Source organism: Prionailurus bengalensis, chromosome C1 (assembly GCF_016509475.1).
Source record: "Prionailurus bengalensis isolate Pbe53 chromosome C1, Fcat_Pben_1.1_paternal_pri, whole genome shotgun sequence".
Classification (NCBI taxonomy): Eukaryota; Metazoa; Chordata; class Mammalia; order Carnivora; family Felidae; genus Prionailurus; species Prionailurus bengalensis.
This window is the reverse complement of record NC_057345.1, coordinates 173,438,799-173,465,484: the sequence shown is the minus strand read 5'-3', so window position 1 is coordinate 173,465,484 and position 26,686 is coordinate 173,438,799. Positions and strand designations below refer to the sequence as shown.

The following is a 26,686-nucleotide window of genomic DNA, read 5'->3' as shown; positions in this document are numbered from 1 at the left end:
GCTACCAGATATAAAGATTAACTGAAAGTGATGTGGTGTAAACCTGTGTATATTAGTGAAAAGATAGACAAGGAGATCAATAAAACATAATGGAAATAGTCCTAAACATAAATAGACACTTAATTTGCTACAAAAATGACAATGAAATGTAATAGGGAAAAAGGTTTTATCAGAGTTTTGGCTATCTACGATGAAACAACTATCCTTAATTTTGTGGCATAAACAAAAATAATTTAAAAATGAATCATGATGGTGAATTTGAAAAATAAAATAATAAGGCTTCCAGGAGCAAAAAATAGGAACGTGCCTTCATAACCTTAAGGTAGCAACATATTTTTCTTTTTGCAAGCAAGACACAAAATTCACACACAAGAAAGGAAAAGATTGCTCAATTATACTACAGTAAGATCAGGAATTATTGCAATCTATTTACAGAGTGAAAAATAAAGTCATAAATTGGGGGAAGATACTTAAAAAATACTTATAAAGAACTTACAAGTAGTATTTATTAAGAATTTCTGAACATCAATAATAAAACAAACCAGAATATAAAAATGTGTAAATAAACTTTAATAGGCACATCACAAAGGAGTATGTAAAAATGTTTAAAAATAAAGAAATATGTTCAAACTTATTATTCACCATGGAAATGCAAATTAAAATCACAATATGAATCTTTTATATCCACAGAAATGGTTAAATTTTTAAAAATCAACAATACAAAGTGTTAGCAAAGATTTCAAGTAGCTAAAATTCTCATTCCCTGTTAGTGGAATATAAATTAGTATATCCACTTTGGAGAGCATTTTGGTGGCATCTACAAAAGGAAGATATATATAACATAAAACCCAGTAATTTCACTTTTAGGTGTGTATCCAAAATATTCATAAATCTCAGTCTCTAAAAGTATGTATGTATGTATGTATGTATCTATCTATCTATCTACCTACCTACAACAAAATATTGAACCTTTGAAAGCAGCATATTTTTGCAGCCAAAATTTTCAAGGAACCTAGATGTCCAACAACAGTAGAACGATATGTGGATTATTCATGCAATGGAATTCTATACTATAATAATAATAATAATAATAATAATAATAATAAACTACTACCTAATGGATAAAACTCAAAATGTTGATTGTGAAGTGATAGATTCAAATGATACATAGTGCGGTTAGTGACTGCAATAGAGGAGTAAATGATATTGCTATATTTATAAAGCCTGTTGGTGATATACTGTTGTGTTTATTTTGTGGTCATAAACAAAATTTATACTGAAGACTTTTCAACTGGTTCTTTGTTTATGTTAGAAAGCAACTAAACGTGTATAAAATATTTTAAATAATTTCCTAGTTAAATTGTTTTAAATCATGCTTACATCATAGTTGATGAGTGGAATTAGAATTATAGGAAAATGAGGGGCGCCTGGGCGGCGCAGTCGATTAAGCGTCCGACTTCAGCCAGGTCACGATCTCGCGGTCCAGGAGTTCGAGCCCCGCGTCAGGCTCTGGGCTGATGGCTCAGAGCCTGGAGCCTGTTTCCGATTCTGTGTCTCCCTCTCTCTCTGCGCCTCCCCCGTTCATGCTCTGTCTCTCTCTGTCCCAAAAATAAATAAACGTTGAAAAAAAAATTAAAAAGAAAAAGAATTATAGGAAAATGAGTGGTCTTTCTCCTTTGATTTCACCATCATCCCAAGGCACAAGCATACATTCTTTGGGAAATGAGAACTTTTAAAAATACTTTTAAATGACTGAAGAATTTTGAAAGATAGCCTATAACTACAGATTTTCCCAGAAGCATTCATTTGAAATAAATGCTGGTAACTTGAGGATTCATAGATGTGTTTTGCTTCTTACCAGAGGCTTAATTTTGTTAGATATAAATAGGCTTCTCAGCCTTTATCAGTTATTTTAGCCATCTTCTCAGATGGCATTCCAACCTTGTTGTGCCCACTTTGGTTGGGGTATAATCACACTACTCCGTTCCCCTGAACTCAACAATTACCTCATCCAGTGATAAACCTGTGAGTTACACTAGGGATTATGCATACTTTTTCACAAAATCTGGCCTGATGTATTTCCTTCCCTAGGATTTTTCAGAATGAATCTACTTAGAAAGACCCTCTCTGGTTTCTTTTTTTTTTTTTTTTCAACGTTTATTTATTTTTGGGACAGAGAGAGACAGAGCATGAATGGGGAAGGGGCAGAGAGAGAGGGAGACACAGAATCAGAAGCAGGCTCCAGGCTCTGAGCCATCAGCCCAGAGCCCGACGTGGGGCTCGAACTCACGGACCGCAAGATCGTGACCTGGTTGAAGTCGGACGCTTAACCGACTGCGCCACCCAGGCGCCCCAACCCTCTCTGGTTTCAACTCATGACTATCAACTCAATTATTCCTGCTCAGGTCAAGAAACCAATGACAGCTTCAGTTCCTCAAGTATCAGCTGCATAACTTTTAGATGGTGAAACTGAGTGGTGAAATTGATTGTTAATTCAGAACCAGATTCACGTACATAAAATGAAAAGTTTATGTACAAATAATGTATAGTTGTACCATAGGTTTAAGGCAAGAAATGCCTATTAAAACAGATGTCTATTTTCAATTAAATAGGTACTTCAAGTATTCATACAGTCTTCACTAGGTTTTTGGAAAATCATTCTTGATTTCTCAGCTTCAGTCTCCCCATATTGTGGAGCTATCCTAGACATTGGATTTAACATTGCAAATTTTGTCCTTATTTGAAATTTTTTTGTCTGAATGTGAAAAACTTATGAAATTATTGTAAGATAACAAACTCCTAAAATCTATTACTTATTTCTTTAAACTTGAAAGGGAGTGCTAAGAAAATGATTTTATGTAAGTGTCAAATATGCAAGGTATGCTACTGGAAAGCATATAGCATGTTTTAAATTACATTAAATATACTAATAAGGCCCAAAATATAAAATAAAAGTACATAAAAATGTATGTGCTGGGATAAACAGTATTCATTAAAATGAGAACATTTTTGCTTGTGAATAAGAAGACTACATATTAAAGAGTTAAGATATTAAATGTCCCCAAAGTACACTTTTTAACGTGATTCCAATTAAAAGGCATAATTCCAATTAAAAAAATGGCTTGGCTCGCATAGTTTGATTTGCTATGATGCTGGAAATAAGCTATCCCTGTTCTCTTGGGTTCTACATTTGTCTCTATGTATTTCCTTTCTTTATCCTACATAAAAAAAAATAGATCTAGATTCTCCAGTATTCAATGGGGAGCTCCTTGGGAATTACTGATTGTAACATAAACCACCATCAGAGGGTTTTTAATCATTTCTTTCTCTAACACTGTAGCAGTTGCTTTATCAACCCAATCATAGATGAATGGCTTGTGAAGAGAAGTTAAAACATATAATAAAGACTTGTAGCATTATAGTCATTAGTAGTTCAAGTCTCTGTGTCTTCACCATTTCACAATATTTTTTCATTTGGCCTTTAAAAAAAATCAGTTTGGCTATATATAATTCATGAGCCACAACTTTCTGGCCTTTGTCTTATTTCAATTTTTCTATTTTTTTTTCCTTCTTTCAATATGATTCCTGAATTATATTTAATAATATTCCATGATTCTTCCTTATGGCATAAGTTCTTTATAGAATTCTTGAAAATGCACTCAGCCAAATTCACACCCAAATTCCCCAGTAAAGCTCAAATTTGTGGAATTTTTATAGTTTCAAAAAACATACAAAAGTTTGATCTTTTGATATCTATATTCATATCTATAAAAATCGATGAAGGAAAAATTCATGTAAGTTACTGTGCTAGGCATTATGAGCAACACAAAGGTGGAAAAAAGACAGGCATATTGCTTGTATGTTTCTTAGAATCTTACTGATGCCTCGAAATGAAGCAAAGCAGCTCCTCTTAGTTGTGAGAGCAAGTCATTTTGCCCACCATATGTTATCTTTACATGTATTTTGTGTAATTTTAACTTAAAATACATGAGAGAAGAATTTATAACTTGGGGCACTTCTTTTGCCAGAAACAATTTGGAGCCATTTCAAGGTATCTTGTGAAAATCTTATATATACTTTCTGTGCTGAAAATATGATAATCTTTGTAAGTAAGGCCTCGGGGTCATATATATAAATATGGAAACAGAATAGTTCAAGAAACTATTGTGACCATAATTTTATAGATGTGTTTCATTCATTGTACTGTTAGAAAAAAATGCTATTTTGAGTCTTTGCTGACAGCTGCCTGTAGGCAAACTATTAGTGCAATCAGTTAAGCCAAAACATCAATTATAACTGCTTTTTAAGACAATCATTTTGGAGCTTTTACAAACATTCTTAAGTTATGCCAATCTATATTTAGGGATTCTCCTTCTCTATTGGGCCCCAATTCCATATTCAATGATAGAGAATAAATATTGTTTATCTTTGGGAATTAAATATGATGTACACTTCTCAAAACTTATTTCTTATGCATACAATTGGAGTATGTGTACAAGTTGAGTATCCTGTTATCTTGAAGTTCTCTGTCTTTAGCCCAAACATGTTGATATGAAATATACAGCCTCTAAAATGTCCACTACAACCCACCTCAGCCATAAGGAAAATAAAATAAAATCTAGGAATGTTCAGGTGAACTTTGCTTACACACAAAAAAATGAATTTCCTCCTGAGCATTTCTGTAACTCTCCTTTATAACTCCAATGCACTGTTGAGGGCTTCCATTCTTCTGTTATCTCCCACTGAGCATGTGGCTCTGGCCATGGATACAGTTCCTCTTGACAGGTGCAATAGTCTCCTTCTAAATATCACTGCTATTCTTTTCTAGAGGATTATGCTCACTCTTTCTCACCTCTTTCTCCTCCCTCCCTCCTCCATTCCTTGTCCTCTTTTCTCTCTCTTCTGCCTCCCTGTCATTACATTCTTCCTTCAGGAATAGAAACTCCACTGCTGTTTCTTGATAAATAATTAAGTCCCCCATCGGTCTCTACAGCTGTATCACTGTCCACAGAGGACAATGGGATCATGGCATTCAGCTTGTATGCTACCTGTCAGTGAAATAAGAGACCACATCTTTCCTTTTTGTTCTTCTTTTTCTTAGGCTGTACCAGTATAATGTTCTTTGTGGATAAGGGTTTATAATTTTGTGGGTTTTTAAAAATATTTTAAAGTGTTTTTACACACTCCTTTCTGCAGACTTTGTTGCTAACTTACTGATTTACTCATAGGGCCTAAGTCCTTATTTCTTGGCCTGAGTCCTCTCCTGGAAAATATCACATTTGTAGTCATGTCAACTTTCTTGGGCCAATATATCAGTTTGGCAATCAAGCCTATGTACATCTAAATCCTACTATTGGACATAACTGACTTAATTTTTAATCTCTATCTGCATATATTTTTTAAGGGAAAAATAATAGAGTTTATCAATGTCAAATAGAGCCTAGGGATAGATATATTTCTTTATCAATATATTGTAATACACCAAAATGGTAATTACTCTTTCCTAAACAATTTTTAATGCCTGTGTTATTTAATGCAGCTTCTCTTGGTTGTATAATAAAACATCATTGATATATAATATAATCAGCATCAAATTTGTTTTAACATTTAAATTATCATCTCAATAATAATATTATGTTTGAATTTCAATTATGACTATTAAAAAGTAATGCTAGTGACATTCACAAAAAAGGAGATTTTGCTATTGTCTCAGTTACATGAATTCTGATAGAAATATCACAGCATATAATTCACCAAAAAATTATAAAGAAATTCAGAGGTTAAAGGAAAAAAAAACCTTCAAATCGTAATAACTGTTGGGGGTGATGTACATGATATATATTAGTTTGAACAAGGATATTTCAATATTTATTTTCTACATTTAACATTTGTTAACCTGCTTACATCTCAGCATGGAAAGAAGTCATTCTAAGCTGCCTATTTTTCTCCACAATCAGATACCATATTACAAAGTGGTTTTTTTCAAAGTGTTTTATTTTTTTGAGTTTTATAATTCAATCATTTTTTTTGAAATTTTTTTGCTAGTGAATATTGAAATCATCTCATATGTTTGCTTCAGTCTCCCCTTGCACCAATAAAAAAAAGGCAAATGCAACAACAAAGCAAAACTTCCATTATAACACTAATATTACACAAACTCTTAGGGAAAACAGTATTAAAACTTCTACTCTGTGGAAAATATTGGTTTTGTTAATGCTTATGGTACTTATTAGCTAATAGTATATAATTAATAGATATGTGCCTTGATGTAAAAGAAGAATATGGTTGTTCATGTTGTTTTTGTCATGTCTCCCTTTTTAGTTGTTTTAAATTGATGGTCATAAAAAATTTTTAAAAAAGGGGGCGCTTGGGTGGCTCAGTCAGTTAAGCGTCTGACTTCGGCTCAGGTCATGATCTCATGGTGAGTTCGAGCCCCGCATCAGGCTCTGTGCTGACAGCTCAGAGCCTGGAGCCTGTTTCGGATTCTGTGTCTCCTCTCTCTGCCTGCCCCCGCTCCCATGTTCATGCTCTGTCTTTCTCTGTCCCTCAATAATAAATAAATGTTAAAAAATTTTTAAAAAATAAATTGATGGTCATATACAGAATGGTCAAGGGCAACAACTATCAGCAAATGTAAACCAAAATAAAAAAAAACAGATGAAAAAAAAAACCTAGATATATAAGTGCATTAATGAGATATGTAAGTGCAGGAATAAAGGGGTATTTATCCTCAGTATCAAAGCCACAGCATTGCATATTTATGCTTTACTAAACTGCACAGGAAGTTTTGTGTTGAAAGGGCTTTGGGGAAAAAAATTCTTGTATAAACTTTGAATTAATATTTATATTTTTATTTTTTGCAGCATACTTGGAAAATGAATTTTTCATTAACATTAATCCAGACTATTTAGAGCAATTGCTAACTTGATATATACTATATTTTGTCTTTTGAAATGTGTCTTTCCTAGGACACTTATTTTATTTAGTGCCTTAAAACAATTCTATTCTTTCTTTTTGCCATTCACCAACCTGTTTTAATCAGCTTAATTTGTCCTAATTCTGATTGTATCTGAATGTCTCAAGACTACATAACTTCCCTTTAAAACAGCATATGCTTATAAAAAAGGAACTCCTTGCCATTTAGTTTCAAAAGAAGAAAACATTTACTGTACTAGACCTTACAGTAAGAACATATGTCAAATTGTTTGGATGTAAAACATCAGGTTTTTAAATCTTTTTTTTTAAAAAATGTATACTAAATCTCTCAATTCCATAAGTAGGTGGTTGTTCTTGAGTTTTCTTTTCACAATAGCTTAAAAGAGCATTTGAGCAAAGATCCAGATACAACCAATTTAACCGTGATTGCTTGAAATGATTTCATTCTTTCTGCACACCTCTGGTTATACATGATGTTGCTGATCCTTGATGTTCCATTGTGAAGATATGGATCAATGCTTTAAGAAATGCAATGTGATAAAAATGTGAAAAAAGGAATAATTTAAACAATATGCTTCCATCAAGGCAAACATGGTGTGTGTGTATGCACATATATATGAGTTTATAATGTATTAATAAATGATTATTCAAATTACTTTTTTGTGTCCTCTTTGCACAGAGGCTATGCTAATCTCTGAATCATTTAATTTTAGAATATGTGCTGCCAAAGCAAGTACCATTGAAATTAATTTTTAAATTAGGAAAGATACTATAAGTTGGAAAAATAAATGAATGTAAAATTCACTGAAAACATTATAGAAATAGAACAGAAAGTCTTAAGACTTGAATTGACCTCTATCTGTCAATGATTTAAAAATCAGTAGCTTCACTGAAGTTCTTTCTTCTGAGTTCCAACAATATATCCACTGTCACTGGATATACCACGTAAGGCTCAAAATAAATTTGTAAGAAACTACAAATCTTTCATACTTTATTACATATAGCCCCTGCTTACTCCTCATAATAACCTTTAACAACTTTAACTAGTTCTCAAGGGATCATCTATCTCATTATTTTGCACACATTAAGCTATAGACCTAGTCAGTCATTCCTCAGTCCACGGAAATTAGTCCAGAAGACAGACACCTGGCTCAAAGAGACCCAGTAAGATCCTCCTCGATACGTTTATTTTAATTGGGGTTTCTTCCTCTGTGATCATCATCTCCAAATTACAGGCAGCCGTATTGTCATCCATTATTGGGAACTGTTTGTGAATTAGGCTATGCAAATAAATCAGATCCAAGATATGTAGAAGGAGAAATAGCAACTTGAAGATATTAGTTCTAGCAGTGACCATAGTCTGATTAAGTCTTGAAAATATCAGAGAAATGGATCAATTGATTATGTTTAAAGTGAGGTCTATCTCTTGCAACTGAGAAAATCACAGCGTTACCACTCACTGTTACCCACAAACTTATTCCTCCCTCTTCATTAATAATGGGGTGTGATGTCACCATCTTTGTTTTCCCTACTAACCTCTGGTTTGACCTTGGACAGACTTTGAGTATAAAGTTTTTCATCTGTTAAAGGGAAAATACAATATTTATACTCCAGCATTGTTTTGAGGGTAAAATGAATCCACTGCCTGCACTGCAATAGTAGTTAGTTATCCACCCAGGTGACTAAGAATCATCTTTGACTTTTCTTGGCCATTCATTACTTTGTATCCTGCTTACGTTCCTTTTAATCCACTCTTCCTTCACTCTTACTGATTCAGTTCTAAGTACATCTTGTCTGGGAGCCTGGGTGGCTCTGTCGTCGGTTAAGCCTCCGACTTCGGCTCAGGTCATGATCTCACAGTTTGTGGGTTCGAGCCCGGCATCAGACACTGTGCTGACAGTTCAGAGCCTGGAGCCTGCCTTGAATTCTGTGTCTCCCTCTGTCTCTCCCCCTCCCTCATTCGTTCTCTCTCCCTCTCTCTCTCTCTCTCTCTCTCTCAAAAAAATAAATAAGCAGTAAAAAATTAAGTAAGTATATCTTGTCAATATACTATGTAGCTAATAAAAAAAAACTCAAAATTTCAGTGGCCTCCAGCAATAACATTTCCTTTTCTCTCATGTTAGATGTAAACAATTGCTGGTAGACGACTACAGCTTGTACTCCATGTATCTTCATATTCTCATCCCCAGGCTGAAGAAGCAGCCCCTCTTTGGGACATACTGTCCTTATTGCAGAAGGAAATGAGTGAGTGAATGGTAGATATGCCCACTGCTTCTTAAAGCATTTCCCTGGAACTGACAGTCTGTTACCTCGCTCACAGTTCCTGGGTGCAAGTCACCTGGCCAGGCCAGTCAGTGGGTGAGGGAAGTATACTTTATCTATAGGGAATCACAGAAAACCACATGGGGACTAGGGATATGAGCACAGAATGAGGTGTGACTAGAGACTAGAGCACAGAATAAGACAATTTACCACAATCAGGCTTCCTTCAAGTCAATATATATGTATATTTCCAAAACACAAATCTTTCCATACCACTCCCTTTTTCCCTTAGAAACTTTATTCTGCTTTCCATCATAAGAATAAAATTCAAACTTCTTTGTGGACAATGAATCCCCAGCTTGTAAACTTTTACCTGTTGACGCTACTGCATATGTTACATTCTGTTTCCTAAATGTTTCTCATTTATCTCTGTAGATTTACATATGTTTTCCCCCATGCCGAAAATACCATATTCTCATCTCAACTCCTTCTGTTTCTTTTCATGGGATGTAAGGCAAGAAAAAAAAAAAAACTCAAAAACAAAACAATTTTACTTCATGTGGTTTTGGTAGCCACCTTCTCACTATTCAACAGTTGTGCTAGGCATTATTGTAATTATATCTTTCTCCCTTAGCAAGCAAGTCAACAACCTGTATGTTTACATCTATGAATATTTAGCACGAAGCTTAACAAATAATACAATAGAATCCAATTTGGATCCCTGCAGACAATCTTGTCATTTTCTTTTTTTTTTTTTTAATTTTTTTTTCAACGTTTTTTATTTTATTTTTGGGACAGAGAGAGACAGAGCATGAACGGGGGAGGGGCAGAGAGAGAGGGAGACACAGAATCAGAAACAGGCTCCAGGCTCCAAGCCATCAGCCCAGAGCCCGACGCGGGGCTCGAACTCACGGACCGCGAGATCGTGACCTGGCTGAAGTCGGACGCTTAACCGACTGCGCCACCCAGGCGCCCTAATCTTGTCATTTTCATGGTATCATGTTGTCAACTTGGATTGAACATCTATTTATAGTTCTTCCCCATTTAACTTGTCACCTTCACTATAAATAGCTTGCAAAATGAAGTAGAGAATAGCTGTTGATTTTTGATATACCCTTTGAGGAATTATCTCCCAGTTATGTCTAAAGATGTCCATGGACTAGTTGAGATTTTCTAAATATATACTCTCTTCCTCTTTCCTATGCTATTATTTTTCTACCCTTGAACCTTGGTTTCACTCAGTTAACTATTATTCTTAATAATAGACTTTCATTGAAACACAGAGTGCACATTGTAAAACATGCACTAATTTAAGAACATACTTTTAATCATTATTATAAATGTTCAAAACTACCCCCACGAGATCAGGTTTCTTATTATCCATATTTAATTGATGTGAAAATTGATTTAAAGATATATTAATTAATTTGCCCAAATCTACACAACTGGTAATCTCTAGGAAGATAGCAGTAGTCCCCAAGGAAACCAGTGAAATGTCTCCTTTATTCCTTGCTTCTGTTCTAGGTCAAGTGACCAATAAGACAAGGGAGTCATAGAAGCTATGCCGTCACTTTTGTTAATGATGAAAGCTAAGTTGGAAGACATTGCTTATGTTTACAAGTAATTAGATCTGTTAATAAGGGCTGTGTGTGTAGGGCTGTGATTGGCCCAGGACAGGTCCACCCAAATAAGTTAATGTCATGACATGGAGGAGCAAAGAAGATAGTCCACTCATTTCAAAGATGTTTCCACAAGGAAACCAGGATGAAACCAAACTATGCAGTCCCAGTGTATTATTTAAAAATTTATCAATAAGATATGGTTTTCTACCTCTTTCAGGGCATAATGAGAGAAGTACCAGAAAGACCAGTCACACAGTAAAATCCTTTACACATCGCAGGGGTTGCAGGGTGGGGCTTCAGGAGTAAAGAAGTATTGCTTCCTAACAATGATTACTTCACATATGTTTTTTTCTTACACCTTTCTGCATACCCCATTATGCTGAGCTGATGACTTTGCTTCATACTTCACCGACAAATATTAATAGCTAACACTTATACTTACTTGGGGCCAGACACTGTTCTAAGAGCTTTACATAGATTAACTCTTTTAATGAAATGGAAGCAATCAGGCAGAAACTCCCTCTGTTACATAATGCCAAATCCACAAAACTTCTTCTCTTCCTACTTGTATAATCTTTCTTTAATGTTACAGTGGATAAATTTTTCTGCCTCTATAATGGCCAAACACACAATTCCAAACCCATGCTCATGCTTTGTATCAAATCTGTCCTTACTTTCTCAAGAACTTTGCTCCTGAAATTATTTTATTTTTATGACTGAATCTTTAATAATTTCCTTCCTCCTCAAGTACAATATTACTTCTCCATTTATAAAATAGTTTTACACAAATTATATATTTTGTAGGGCTGATGTAATTTCTGTTGCTATTTCCTCAACTCTTCTTCATCTGGCCTCAAATGACTTGGTTGTCAACCATTCTAATGACACCAATTTTATCAGACTCAACAGTTTCCATGATATAAAATCTTGTCTTTTTCTCTTGGCATCATTCTTTTATTTTGTTAAGTTTATTTATTTATTTTGAGAGAGAGGGGAAGAAGAGCAGGAGGGAGTGGGGAGAGAGAGGGAGAGAGAGAATCCCATGCAGGCTCTGCACTGACAGCATGGAGCCTGACATGGGGCTTGAACCCACAAATCTGTGAGATCATGACCTGAGCTGAAATCAAGAGTCAGAGGCTTAACTAACTGAGCCTCCTAGGCGTCCCTCTTTAGGCGTAGTTCTTAATCTTAGCATCTTTTTTTTTTTTCATTTAGAAATTTATCTCTCTTATAGTACATTTCTTTTTTGATATAGTATGCTGATCTGACAGTATTTTCTCTTATTTATTTTTTTTAGTATTTTACTTATTTCAATATTTTTGCTGTGCCCTCCCCCTAATAACTAAATCTAAATGTTGGGATGTCCCGGAATATAATTCTAGGCCTGCCTTCCCCTAATGATTTTAGAGTCATCTAGACTAATATGTCCTCAAAATATTTGTCTGATGAGGCCTTACACTCTGTTTCAAAATAGTTTTTCTAACTACTTTCTTAATATTTCCCATTTTTTTTAATGTTTATTTGTTTATTTTTAGAGAGAGAAAGACTGTGCCTGCAAGCAGAGGAGGCACAGAGAAAGAGAGGGGTGAGAGAGAGAGAATCCCAAGTAGGCTCCACGCTGTGGAGAGCCCGGTGTGGGGCTTGACCTCACAAACTGTGAGATCATGGCCTGAGCCAAGATCAAGAGTCGGACACTTAACTGAACCACCCAGGTGCCCCATTGTTGTTGTTGTTTTGTTTTGTTTTAATTTTTTTTTCAACATTTTTATTTATTTTGGGGACAGAGAAAGACAGAGCATGAATGGGGGAGGGGCAGAGAGAGGGAGACACAGAATCGGAAACAGGCTCCAGGCTCTAAGCCATCAGCCCAGAGCCTGACGCGGGGCTCGAACTCACAGACCGCGAGATCGTGACCTGGCTGAAGTCGGACGCTTAACCGACTGCGCCACCCAGGCGCCCCTGTTGTTGTTTTTTTTTTTAATACTAGCATGCATCATACCTAAAACTTGATTGTCCTTCCCTCAGAACTGTTTTTCCCTGAATTCTTTCTATCTTAACAAATGGCCCCACCATCAACACAGAGGCTGAAGCAAAAACTATGATGTCTTCATTCCATTTTTTCACTGAACCATCATGTCCTGTGCAAACACAAGTCCTTTCAGTTCTACCAAAATATAGTTCAAACCCATCTTTTTTTCATTTCTACTGCCACTTTCTTGATCTAAGTCACACAGATTTATTGCAATAGTCACCTAACTGCATCCTCTGTTGTCCCTTCTGTACTTCTGCAATTAGTCAGGTCTTCACATGGTTTTGAGAACAACCATTTAAAAATGTATTTTGTTACTTTCTGAAAAAAAAAGACTACTAATTAGAAAAAATTTAAACAACTTTTGTGAGCTACGTGGTTTCAAATATTTACTCACTGAGTAAATTTGGGCTTTCATATGACCTTGTATTTTTTTGGTTCATATACATTATGTTCAGAGATTCCTTCTCTGGCCACATTCCATAGTATTCCACCCATCAAGTCACTTGGTTTCATTAAGTTCCTTCATACTGCTTATTCACTCTCTGAAGTTAGTAAGTTGGTGTACTTTTTGTTTACATATTTTGTTGTCTCCTCCCACTAAAATATAAGATCTAAAACATCAAGGACATTATCTGCTTTTGACATTACCATATCTCCAGTGGTAAAACAAGCTTGGCATATGGTAGGCAATAAATAATATTTTATTAGGCAAATGGATGAATATGCATCGTATAGTAATTGGAAGAACACATGCAAAAAACATCTTCACTCTTGCTAATGTCATTGGAAAATAATTATTCATCTTTTGACATTGTGCTAATGTTTTTATAATGAAGGTTTACCACTGTAGTCATGTGCAGTCAGAAGACATATATGTGTTTGTAATATTAGTTTTCAAAAAGTGTACTTTAAGATGAGAGATTGTGTAAAAGAATATATAAAAGGGAATTTAAAAAAATCAAACAAAACCAATAAATGTTATGTGCTTGAGGAGAATATTAAAACACTGAATCATAAGCTATTTACTTATTAGATATATGTTTTGAGTCTTCTGAGATTTTATGCGTTATTCATTATTATAAACACAATAATGGACAGACAACAAGTAATGTTAAGCTTACATTCACAACTTGTAGGTGTTCTTAGTGTTGATGATTCTTAAAGACAATGTAAGCAATATCTAATATATCTGTGATATGCAATCTGATTTCTAATTGGAATTACATATACAAGCCAATATGTGATTTTCTGAAAGCATATTTCAACAAAACTGAACACAATTATTATTTTAAAAGTAAAAATTAAATTTGGATTTTTTCCCCTTCTCTCTAATTTAATTTTTCATACATATAGTTAAGGAAACACTAAATCATTAGCTTTGTTTATACGAATTTCTGTGATAAATAAACATCTATCTCTGTGTCTAAGTGTCTATCCATCATCTATTTGTCTATCATCTATCTCTATCTTATTTCTCATACCCATTCTTTTTTTTAAGTGAAGTGTAATGTTATATTACAAATGTTATATTAACAAATGATATTGCTGAAGAGAAAAATAGTGATTTATGATTGATTACAATTCTCAATTTTTATTTGCTCTCCTTCTTTAGAAATAAATCGGCAATTCTACTGGGGAACTACCACCCCCATACAAACTCATTCCATTCTTAAGCAAAGATGACTCTAGGAGTAGATTCAATTGGCTTATTTCATCAGTACTTCCTACTTTCAAACTAAAATAATTAGGGATAAATTAAAAATCCAATCAAAAGCAAATGGGTCCTCTATGAAGAAAAGAAGTCTTTCCTTGGGAAAGAGGTCATAAAAGTAGGAAATATAAGAAAGTTTCAATTCTTTTGCCTCCAGGGTATAAGGGGAAAAAAGCAAGGAGAGAGGAGACTCTGAGGAGTCTGAAGATAAAAATCATCAAGGAAATGATGGACAGAAAATTTTTGAAAAAATAATTCTCACTAAAAAACTGACAAAAATGAAAATTGAATACATAAAAGTAATATACGCATATGGAAAATGAAATAAAATTCCCTTATAGAATAATCTTTGAAGTTCCATGTTGTAATGAAGTTCAATACATAGCAGAGTATCTGCTGCATACTTTATGACATTTACATCAATATTTCCTCTACTCAGCTATTTATTAGCACAAAAATTTGTGGGATTAGGTAAATATTTTCAAGAAGGAAGTCAGAAATTTAAGAATAAATAATCTTAATCACAGAGATAGCTATCAGAAATAACTTTTCCTAAGTTTCATTATCTTCTCCAGTAAGAATATAACATATTTCAACCCATTATTGTATGACTTGAAGTTCCACCCCGATGACATTGGATCTATCCATGCCTGAGAGAAAAAATAACATCAACCACATCTTAACAGATAATTTAAGAGTCATTGCATGGTTCCACCAGTTCTCCAACTTTTTATTCAGGGCTAAAAATATAATATGGAAAGTAGGAGCTCCTAGTTTCTAGATAAGACACAAGGAGAAGATCTACAGTTGATTCAGGGTAACCTCTAGCTGATATGTAGCATTTGTAAGTCTATATTGCTGATATTTTATTTTATTTTATTTTATTTTATTTTAATATTTCATTTTATGTTTATTTTTGAGAGAGAGAGCATGCAAGTCGGGGAGGGGCAGAGAGAGAAAGGGACAGAGGATCCAAAGCAGGTTCCATGCTGACAGCAGAGACTCCAATGCGAGGCTCAAACTCACAAACTATGAGATCATGACCTGAGCCAAAATCAGATGCTTAACGGACTGAACCACCCAGGTGCCCCATATATTGCTGATACTTTAATGTTATGTGTTACCATAGTAGAGAGTACTAAGTCTAGAGCTGTTTTTGAAAATTTGATGTATTTGGATTTTTTCATGGTTTTCCAGGATAGTAGCTGAGGTAGATGATGATGATGATAGATGATAGATAGGTAGGTAAATAGATAGGCAGATAGATAATAGATAGGCAGACAGATAGACACACACAGACAGACAGATGGCCAAGGATAAAGCTAAATATATTTGTGAATGGAGAACCTTTTAACACATGTCAATTTAAAATTTTTTCATTAGAAATGCTTAATTAATCCTGAATGACCATCATCTCTATTTTCTTAAGTAACCCAATGAGTTTCTTACCTTGGTAGTTTTGAAAATTAAGTTAAATACAAATCATAATTTAGCCCTCTGGATGAATCCTATTTTGTACATACCTATATTAGTGAGCCAACATATTAGAAGTAAGCAGACTTTAGATTAATACACTGGGCTTAAAACCTAAAACCTATTTTTGCCTTGGCATGTTATTAACCTGCTCTGAGGCAATCTGCTTATTTCTGAAACAAGAATAGTATTTGCACAGCATAGTGTTGTTGAGACTTCAAGGACATAGGAAGGCCAGTAACTAGAGTTTAGTGATCTAGAAGTTCCTCCTGGATAAAGCGATAATTAGGTTACGGCAGGAGAGTATGTGGAAGTTGGCCAAGGGAATCTGGAGTGGGAGCAGGAAATAAATGGATGAAGGCTGGGAATCAGAGATAATAAAATCCTGTCATGCGGCTATAGTATGAAGTTCAGAGGAAGTTGAAAGTAGTCAATAGAAGAGGCAGCAAGAATAGAGACCTATGAATTTAAAAAAAGGCGGGGGGGGGGGGCGGTTGGTGCCTGGGTGGCTCAATTGCTTAAAATTCTGACTTGGGTTCAGGTTATAAGCTCACGGCTCATGAGTTGGAGCCCTGCATTGAGGTCTGTGCTGACAGCCTAGAGCCTGGAGCCTGTTTTGGATTCTGTGTCTCCCTCTCTCTCTGTCCCTCTCCCACTCGTGCTCTGTCTCTCACAAAAATAAATAAACATTTAAATAATAAAAGAAAAAAAAGAATTGGGACCTGTAAACCTGTAAACTAAGTTCAAGAGTTTTTAGGTACTAATCTAAGTAAATGTCACGGAAGGATTTTAAGCTCTGACAAGGTCAAAATTTTGGAAAATGTTTTTCCTCACTCTCAATAAAAAAACCAACCAACCAAACAAACAAACAAAGGATTCTGGAGAAGAAAGACTAGAGGCTGATAAACTAATTAGAAGCTGCTGGAATGTAAAAATTTCCCCAGTGGCTTAATGGTAGCACCAGTGGCACCATAAGGGAGAGGTGGATGAATTTTGCTGCTGGGGATGCAAACTGGTGCAGCCACACTGGAAAACAGTATGGAAGTTCCTCAAAAATTTAAAAACCAGAGCTACCCTATGACCCAGCAATTGTATGACTAGATATTTATCCAAAGGATAAAAAATGCTGATTTGAAGGGGCACATGCACCCCAGTGTTTATAGCCACGCTATCAACAATCGCTAAATCATGACAAGAGCCGAAATGTCCATCGACTGATGGATGATGAATAAAGAACATGTGGTATATATATGTGTGTGTATATATAAACACACACACACTGGAATGCTAATAGTACTTGGCAATGAAAAAGAATGAAATCTTGCCATTTGCAACAATGTGGATGAAACTAAATAGTACTATGCTAAGTGGAATACGTCAGTCAGAGAAAGGCAAGTATCATATGATTTCACTCATATGTGGAATTTAAGAAATACAACAGATGAACATAGGAAAACAGAAGGAAAAATAAGATAAAAACACAGAGGGAGGCAAACCCTAAGAGATTCTTAAATACAGAGAACAAACTGAGGGCTGCTGGAGGGGAGGTAGGTGGGGGGTGGGTTTAATGTGTGATGGGCACTATGGAGGGCACTTTTAGGGATGAGCACTGTCATACTTAAGAGATGAATCACTGGGTTCTACTCCTGAAACCACGACTACACTGCATGTTAACTAACTTGAATTTAAATTAAAAAAAAAAAAAGTGATTTAAAAGGTAAACACTGTGGAGCTTAGTGACAGATTGGATTTGTGGGATGGCCCAATGAGAGAGAAGAGAACTATGTGCATAGCACTCGGGTTTCTGGCTTGAGCGGTAGATTATCTCACTGAGATTATACACTAAAGGATGAGCAAGTATGGAAGAGAAGTTAAAAGCTCCAGTTGTTTTCCATTTAAATTTTGAGGTTCCTGCAAAACATGCCAGTTAAACTGACTGTAGATAGTCACAATGGGAGTTCAGGAGAGAAATTTGATGAGCACATCATTGAAGCCAACAGGATGGGTGATTTCGTCTATGAAAAATAAGTAAGCTAGAGCAGAAGGAAAAATAGTTTACAATAAAACAGCTAAGAACAATTCTATAATGACTAAAAAAGAGGAAAACGACACTGCAAAGAAACTGTAGAAAAAATTCAGGAGAATTAGAAAAAAAATCACTCCTTTTGGCTTCAAACTTCAGCATTACTTGCAATCATATAACTACTTATGGTTTTATTTATTATCTATCTACCCACCTACCAACTACTTATCAATCATCTATCATCTCTAATGTAATTATATATTAAACTTAATGGACAGAATTATTTTTAAAAGTTAACATGAAAAATCCCTTAAGTCCATTTGGTCACAAATAAGTAAGTGTTTTGATAGTATAGGCGTAATACTTCAGTTATGTTTTTGAGTATTCTGTGATTTATTGCTTTCACTGTGTTTTATTGCAATTTTCAAAAGGCACTGAGAGTATGAAGCTGGACTAATAAGAATAAAATATTAACAAATAATACAGACGTAAGCAGTACATACAATATGCCAACACATACGAATAGTTTTAAACCAGTCACTATTTTGGTTAGTGTGAAATAAAAATGCGTAACTGTCATCTCAGTGCAGGCGCAGTGCCCACTTAATGAAAGGAAAATCAACCCCATGATTGTAATTGATTTATTGTATTAAAATTGTCTTAATATTGTAGGGGAGGAAAAACTCTACCTCTGTCCTCTTAGGGTCTCTGACTGGGCCTGAGAAGTAAATTGACATAAGACTCATTAAAAGGAGAAAAACATACAGAGTTTTACATGTATACGGGAGCCCTCCATAAAGAAATAAAGACCCAAAGCAGTGGCTCTGTTTAACCGTTATCATAGGTTGAACAAAGACAGGCAACTGTGGGAAAGTCACTAAAATGTATGGGGAGAATAAAGGAAGATAAGAGTTATTTTAAAGAGGCCTGTTTGTATAGTTCTCTTGGTCTCTACTCCCCCTCTCTTGATAAGAGAGTTTCTTCTCCCCTGAAATAGGAAATGAATCCTTCACATGGGAGTTTTATCTCTTGCTTTCAGGAAGAAAAGGAGAGGTCAGCACGTTCTTCTTGCACCTACTGTTTTTCAAATGCCTTTTGCTCAAAATAAGTGCCATGTATTGGAGTGGAGTGCCATCCTTCAATATTTGAGGCACCAGTTTCAGAGATGAGATACTGTTTATTTTTAATTTTATAACTTTGAAGGAATAACATTTCCCCCAGGGTTATTTTTTTTTAATATAACCATGTTAAATCTCCCACCTTGTCTCTCATTCTGTCCAACTCTCTTAGGAGGAATCTCATTAAGAAAATGAAATTGCCCCTAATTTTATCACTATAGATAGCTCTGGATGACATAAAATTAATGCTGTCCCAGTACACATCCAAAACGCAAACCAATCAAAATCTTATGCTGGTGAGGCACGTTTAATTGATAACATTCAGCTAAAGACAGAATGAATGATCTTTGGCAATTCTAATGTAATGCCTGACATCCTTAAAGTAAAAGGAGTAACTCTGATGGTTTCTTTTTAAATGTGAACTATATTTCAATTATCAACATATGTAACTATGCATAGTGACCTCTACATCCTTCGCCAAGTATGTTTTGTAGATTATTTCATTATTCTTTTTGCTACATGCCCATAGATATAACTGCTGATAAAAATTCTTTTATACAAAAATTCTTCTAGAAAATGCTACACTTTCCTAGTTACCCTGGAATAGGGTGATGGGAAAGTGTTTTTAATAATCCATTCTACAATTCTCCAAAGACTTTGAGAAGAAATGAGAAAGATTTCTCAAGTTTCACAGGTTGTATTTGGAAAACATATATTTGAAATATATATAATGTATATATGTACAATATATGTATATATGTGTGGGGGGGTGTAAAATATGTAGTTTTATCTTACATAATTATACAAAAAACTCACAAGAACATTTTATGAATCATTTGTATAAGCAATTTAAATCAAGTTCTGCAAAGCAGTGTCTGTTTCATTTACAGTTGTATTGGTCTTATTAGTACCACTTTAGGGTACACGGTAAGATATATATGGCCATACAAGTGGAAAAAGGGCAGAAAATCTTAATGTAAATAATGTATTCTGAATTTATAAGGCTAAGGGAGCCATGCTTTCTTAATCAAACATTTTGGATTCACAATGTTTTGAGTTGGAGAAAAATAGTAAAAAAAATGAAATCATCATCTAGTAGTAGTAGTATAGATATAGAAAATTGAAAAGGACTGCATTGTGGATATCAGGGTCTTATATACTGTACAAATAAATGTCATCAGAGCCAAAACACCCTCAATCATATTATATTTATGTTACTTTGATTTTTTGGTTTATTATTTCATTTGCTAATACTAAGTAAATCAATCATAGTTTTATATTTCTACATAATTAAGAAATACTACAATAAAAATAATTTAAAGCAATATTGGATGAGCAATAAGATGTTTCTACCTTTAAAGTATGTTTTGTACATTACTCAGTGAACTTGACCTTTCCATTGAGAATTTTATAGCAAAAACAAATAAAATAGGCTAACAAATAGTAAGGGGGGATTTTTTAAGTTTATTTATTTATTTTGAGAGAGACAGAGACAGCACGAGTTGGGGAAGGGAAGCTAGAGAGGGAGAGAGAGTATACCAAGCAGGCTTTGCCCTGCCAGCACACAGCCCAATGTGGGGCTTGAATCCATGAAGCCATGAGATCATGACCTGACCTGAAACCAAGAATTGGATGCAAAACTGACTGAAACACCCAGGCACCCCAGGGGAGGATGTCTTGTGACCTTATTCTTATATATATATAATTGGTTGTCTTGTGACCTTATATATAATATAATTGGATGAATTATATATCCAACTGATTGGTTGGTTGAAATCAGTCATTAATGAGCATTTCCACACCATCCACCCAAAGGTTCTCACCTTTATGGAAAGGTTTTATTCATGCTCAAGCTTTGCTAGAGAACATGTACTGGAGAAAAGTAACCGAACTGTCTCAATGAATAAAACAGCACCATAACTTTCATACTTTCACTTCATAGATATATGTTTATTGATGGCATTATTCTTATAGTCACATAATTTCAAACTGTAATGCTCAAGTTAAGATAAAAATATGTGTTTTTCTTTTGTTTTGCTTTGTTGCAAGCTCTACTAATTTGTTCTGGAGACAGATCTGTTCCTCAGCACATCAGATTGGCAGAACTCATTCTAAATCAAATTTATTGAAATTTTATATAGAGATCATATAATGACAGACAGAAGGAAATGATATTTCAAACAATTTCACAAGTGATTCTCATAGAGATTTTTTCCTTAAAATTCAAGCAGAACCCTCATGTATACCTGACTTCCTTGTAAAAATTCTATTTGAATGGAGAAAGAAAATTAAAAACTTACACGACAGCACCAAAAAATAAAATAAGTCAGTATGTTACTGATAGAGGAAAACATTTAAGGAGCCTCTGAAAAACAGCAAACAGATGATATTTGATTGAAAAAAATTAGGCCAAAAAAACTCTAATCAAAACCAGCTAGGACGCTTCTTGCCAGGAAAGCCCCAAAGAAACTCGTTGTCAAGAATCTCAGAAACAACCTGTTTTAAGTTTATCATTAAGAGATGATAAAGAGACTCCTTGCCTATGCCTACCCTTTAAAACCAGATTTCCAATTAAAGCCAACAAAATACAGGAAAAAAGAGAAGAGTTGGTGAGAAGTAGAATTTTTAAGGCTGTGAAAAGGAACTACAACCAAGCTTGAGATAATTCCGATTTTCAAAATTGATATGGAATAAAACATAAAATGCATTCTGTCCATAAGTAAAATAATAAAGTTTGTCTCCTTATGAATGAAAGTTTTTTAGAGGACTCATTTTCTTGCTATCTGCATATGATTTCTAAAGAAATGTGTGCTAATTAGAATTCCCTGCTCATTTTTATTCAGAACCCTACATTTGGTTTTCCATGTTGGAGGGATCAGGGTCATGGAATGAGACGTATGCAGTTGTTAAGAAATTCTTTCTGCCATCACCATATTGTGCAATTTTATTTGTTATCCACACATAATATCGTGCCAACAATGATTACTAGACTTTTGAAGAAAATAAGGACATTGAAAAATAATTGCACAATAATAAATAATACATTCAAGTACATAAGAAGGTTTGAAAAGCAGTTATAATATGGAAATTTAAACTTTTTAAATTTTAGAACAGTTCTACATGCATACAATTTTTGTAAAGCTAGTATAAACATTTCCCTTATGGTCCACACTCAGCTTTCCTATTATTAATATCTCACATAAATATGATATATTTTGTCACAATTAATGAGTCATTATTGTTAACTAAAGTTCATACTTTATTATAGTTTCCTCTTTTTTCTAATTTATTTTTTCTGTTCTAGGATCCAGTTCAAATCACCACACAACATTCAGTTTTGTCTCCTAGACTCTTTCATACGGAGAGTTTTTCAGACTTTCCTTGTTTTTGATGACCTTGACAGTTTTGAGTTTTACTAGCCAGATGTTTTATAGAATGTCTCTCAATTGGGATTTCTATGATGTTTTTCTCATGATTAGACCAGGGTATTTTGGGAGAAAGACTATAGATGTTCGGTGTATTTTATCACATCCTTTTTAAGTGTATATTCTATCAATATGACTTATCACTGTGATGTGAACCTAAATCACCTGGCTTGAGATAGTCTTTGTCAGGTTTCTTTACTATAAAGTTATACTTCTTATTTTTCCTTCTCATTCGGTACTTCTGAGAATAAAGTCTATATATGCAGCCCAGGCTTAAGAAGTAGGGGGTTATAATTTAACTTCTTAAGGGCAGAATATCAAAAAAGTATTTGGATATCTGCACAGGAGATTTATTTATTCACACTTATTTGTTTATTATGCTATAATTGATTTATATCACTACAGATTCATGGACATTTATTGTATAGATTGAGGTATCATCCAATACTACTTACAAATTTTCTTGTTCAAATCATTCCCTATTTGGTCATTGGGGAGATTTTCAGAGTTCCTATATCCCTTTGATATGATACTTCTATCATTTTATTTTATGTATGTATGTATTTATTTACTTAATATGAACACTGTCTCATTTTCTGGCACCACAAGTTTTCCAGGCTCATCTTGCATGCTTCCTGTTCTAGGGCTAGAATCAACCATTTTTCCAAGGAGAATACAATTGTAAACTTACCCTCATATAAAAATGTCTATAAATTTTTAAATGTAACCAACTATATCTATATCAAGTTAAGCATAAGTTCATACTGATGATTCCACTCTAATCCATTTCCACACGAATTGTTCTAGCGTTTCCTTGCTTATTATCCATAACCTCTTATTGCAACAGTGAGAAACTTGTCTGCTAACACTTATTCCCATTTAGTTAGCAGTTCAATTCCATTGTACAGATACAGTGATTTCAGAATTGTTATCCCATACTACTATGGGAAGATGGGACAAGGGAACACATTGTCAGAATGCGGTGCTTATGTTCAGTTCCTTTTGCATTGACAGCCACTTATTTTGAAAGTTGCTTAGGTTAATTCTTTATACCTTCACCATATTCCGTTAGCTTGTTTCATACACTTCCAATACATTTATTTATTTTGCCACAACACACATTCCATCCTAGGATACTCTGACGTCCTAAAAAAAAAAAAAAATATATATATATATATATATATATATATATGTGTGTGTGTACACACACATATATATGTAAATACATACATATATTTATTTACAAATATTAAGTTTTACAGCTTGTACTGTAAATTTCAGCATGTTTTGATAAATGCAATGGTATGTATCCACAGAGTATCAAACAGAGTAGTCTTAGTCAAAAAATCTTTTTCTTCAGCTCTTCAACACTGTTCCCCATCTCTGACCCTTGGTAACCACTGACTTGTTCATTGTCTATAAAGTTTTCCCTTTTTCAGAATGTCATATAATTGGAATCACAAGCTATGTAGCTTTTTCAAACTGGCTGCTTTCACTAGCAATATGAATTTAAGATTTCTCCATGTCTTTTCATGTCTCGATAACTTGTTTTTTATTACTACTGAAGAGTATTCTGATGTATGAATGTACCAGTTTGTTTACCCACTAACCTAATAAAGGACATTGTGGATGCTTCCATTTTTTGGTGATTATCAATAAAGCTTCTATATATATTCATGTACAGATTTTTGTGTGGACATAAATTTTGAACTGGATTGAGTAAATACCAAGCATATGCAATTGCTGGACTATACAGTAACAATATGTTTAGTTTCATAAGCAATTGTTAAACTGTCTTCTAATATATTAAAAGCATTCTTCATTCCCACCAGCAATGAATGAGAATGAGAGTTCCTGTGCCTATATCCTTGCTGACAGTTGATATTTTCAATCTTTTTTTATTATTATATTAACGATTCTAATTGGTGTTTAGTGGTATCTAATTGTTGCTTTAATTTGTAATTCTTCTTTAAGTTTATTTTGAGAGAGAGAGAGAGAAAGCATGTGGGAGACGCAGAGAGAGAGAGGGAGAGAATCTCAAACAGGCTCCACACTGTTAGCACAGAGCCCAATGAGGGCTCAAATTCATGAGCTGTGAGATCATGACCTGAACCAAAATCAAGAGTTGGATACTTAACTGATTGGGACAACCTGGTGCCCCAATTTTTAATTCTTTAATGAGAAATGATATTGAGCAAATGTTTATATGCTTATTTACCACCTGTATACCTTCTCTGGTGTGGGATCTCTTCAGATCTTTTGCCAATTTTTTATTTGGATTGTTTTTCTATGAAATTAGTAGATATTAATATATCTGAAAGAAAACAAATCTGGAATTTGCTTGTCTTTTGTGTTCACTTGTTTAAATTTCCTTTGGATAAATTAATTTAAAACACAGATTCCCATAAAGAAACCCTAGGAGCAAAATACACAAATATTAACTTCTGTTATTTATAAGATAAAATTGAATATTTTATTCTTCTTGGACAATGTAAGAAACATGATTTGTCTTGACTTCACTAGTTATTTATTACCAAAAACCAATAACTTCACAAAATAGAAGTTGCTCTTTGAATCCTCAATTAAATATACTCGAATGCATAGACCATACTGATATTTATATTTTTCATGTAATGCTTATTTAACATCTGAACAAGATTACTTGCTATATAAGCATTATTCTTTTTTTTTTTTTTAAATTTTTTTTTTCAACGTTTTTATTTATTTTTGAGAGAGAGAGAGAGACAGAGCATGAACGGGGGAGGGGCAGAGAGAGAGGGAGACACAGAATCGGAAACAGGCTCCAGGCTCTGAGCCATCAGCCCAGAGCCTGATGCGGGGCTCGACCTCACGGACCGTGAGATCGTGACCTGGCTGAAGTCGGACGCTTAACCGACTGTGCCACCCAGGCGCCCCTATAAGCATTATTCTTAACACACTTTGTTATACTAACCATCATTATTTATTCAGAGTAGAGAAAAAAATCTTAAGATGTTTCATAAGTGTAGGCTTATGCTCAGAAAATATAAAAAAGTACTTAATGTACTATCTGGATAATTTATCCTTTCCATTATTGATATTAACTGTGATAACATCTGTACTCAACTAAGCTGTGTCTTTAAAGTTTATAAAACATTCAAGATAACATGCTGCTTTATGATTAGCATTCACCACTTCATAGAAAATAGGGCACATCTGACTTGACATAATAAAGGTAGTTCAGGATGCATTTTTTTAATACCTGAGAATCAGTTTTTCTTTATGGTTGGTGCTCTATCTTCCATGTGCACCTCCAGATCCAAGCTCCATCCTATGAATCTTGGAATGTTGATTTCTTTGGGCTGCATCAAAAGCTCCTTTCCTTTCGGCTTTGGTAGGCTGCCCAATGGAAAGCACTAGCATGACATCATGGGACACTGTGAGAATTTGATTATATATCACCCAGCATCCCTCAATGCAGACTCAGTTGCCTGGCTGTGCCCACAACTAAAAATCACAGGTCATGTCAGATAATCCTCTTTATATGTTCTTACCTCTCTTCTGCTCCCTCCCCATTTTCTTATATTCTCTATCCCTTCTCTCTCTCTCTCTAATAAAGTGATCTTATTAACTACCTAGATAAAAAACTATATTGCATGTTTTTAAAAATACCAAATACTTTTTATATATTTACACAAAAAAAGAGAAAATCAATAAAATTTTGTTCAGAGAATAAACAGTGTACAAAATTCTTCTGTATCATGAATGTTCTATTTATTTGTGTGTGTGATTGTAAAAGATCTGTTCAATTTGCCAAAATTATCAGGAAACTGATATATTTTCAGGAAAAATGTTGTAAAATGCATATTTAATTAATCTACTTCCAATTCTAACTATCTTTCTCAGTCACCTTGAAGAAGCTTTTTGCTATCATAATGAATATAATGGCCAGTTTAAAACAAAATTACTATTATAAAATAATAATTAAAGAATCACAATGCATTCATAATATTTTCATATATTTTGTATTATACTAGAAAATAAAATTCTAATATTTTATAAAATAATATAGTATCCTATATTACATATGTTTTATTTTCTTTTT

At 34.1% G+C, this 26,686-nt stretch overlaps 1 non-coding gene across 1 annotated transcript; it reads right to left on the bottom strand.

The window, feature by feature from the left end:
• Nucleotides 1-7,570: 7,570 nt before the first annotated feature.
• Nucleotides 7,571-7,673, bottom strand: LOC122482312. Its single transcript, XR_006297104.1, has one exon. It is a non-coding gene; the product is annotated as a U6 spliceosomal RNA (small nuclear RNA).
• Between the last annotated feature and the right edge of the window lie 19,013 nt (nucleotides 7,674-26,686).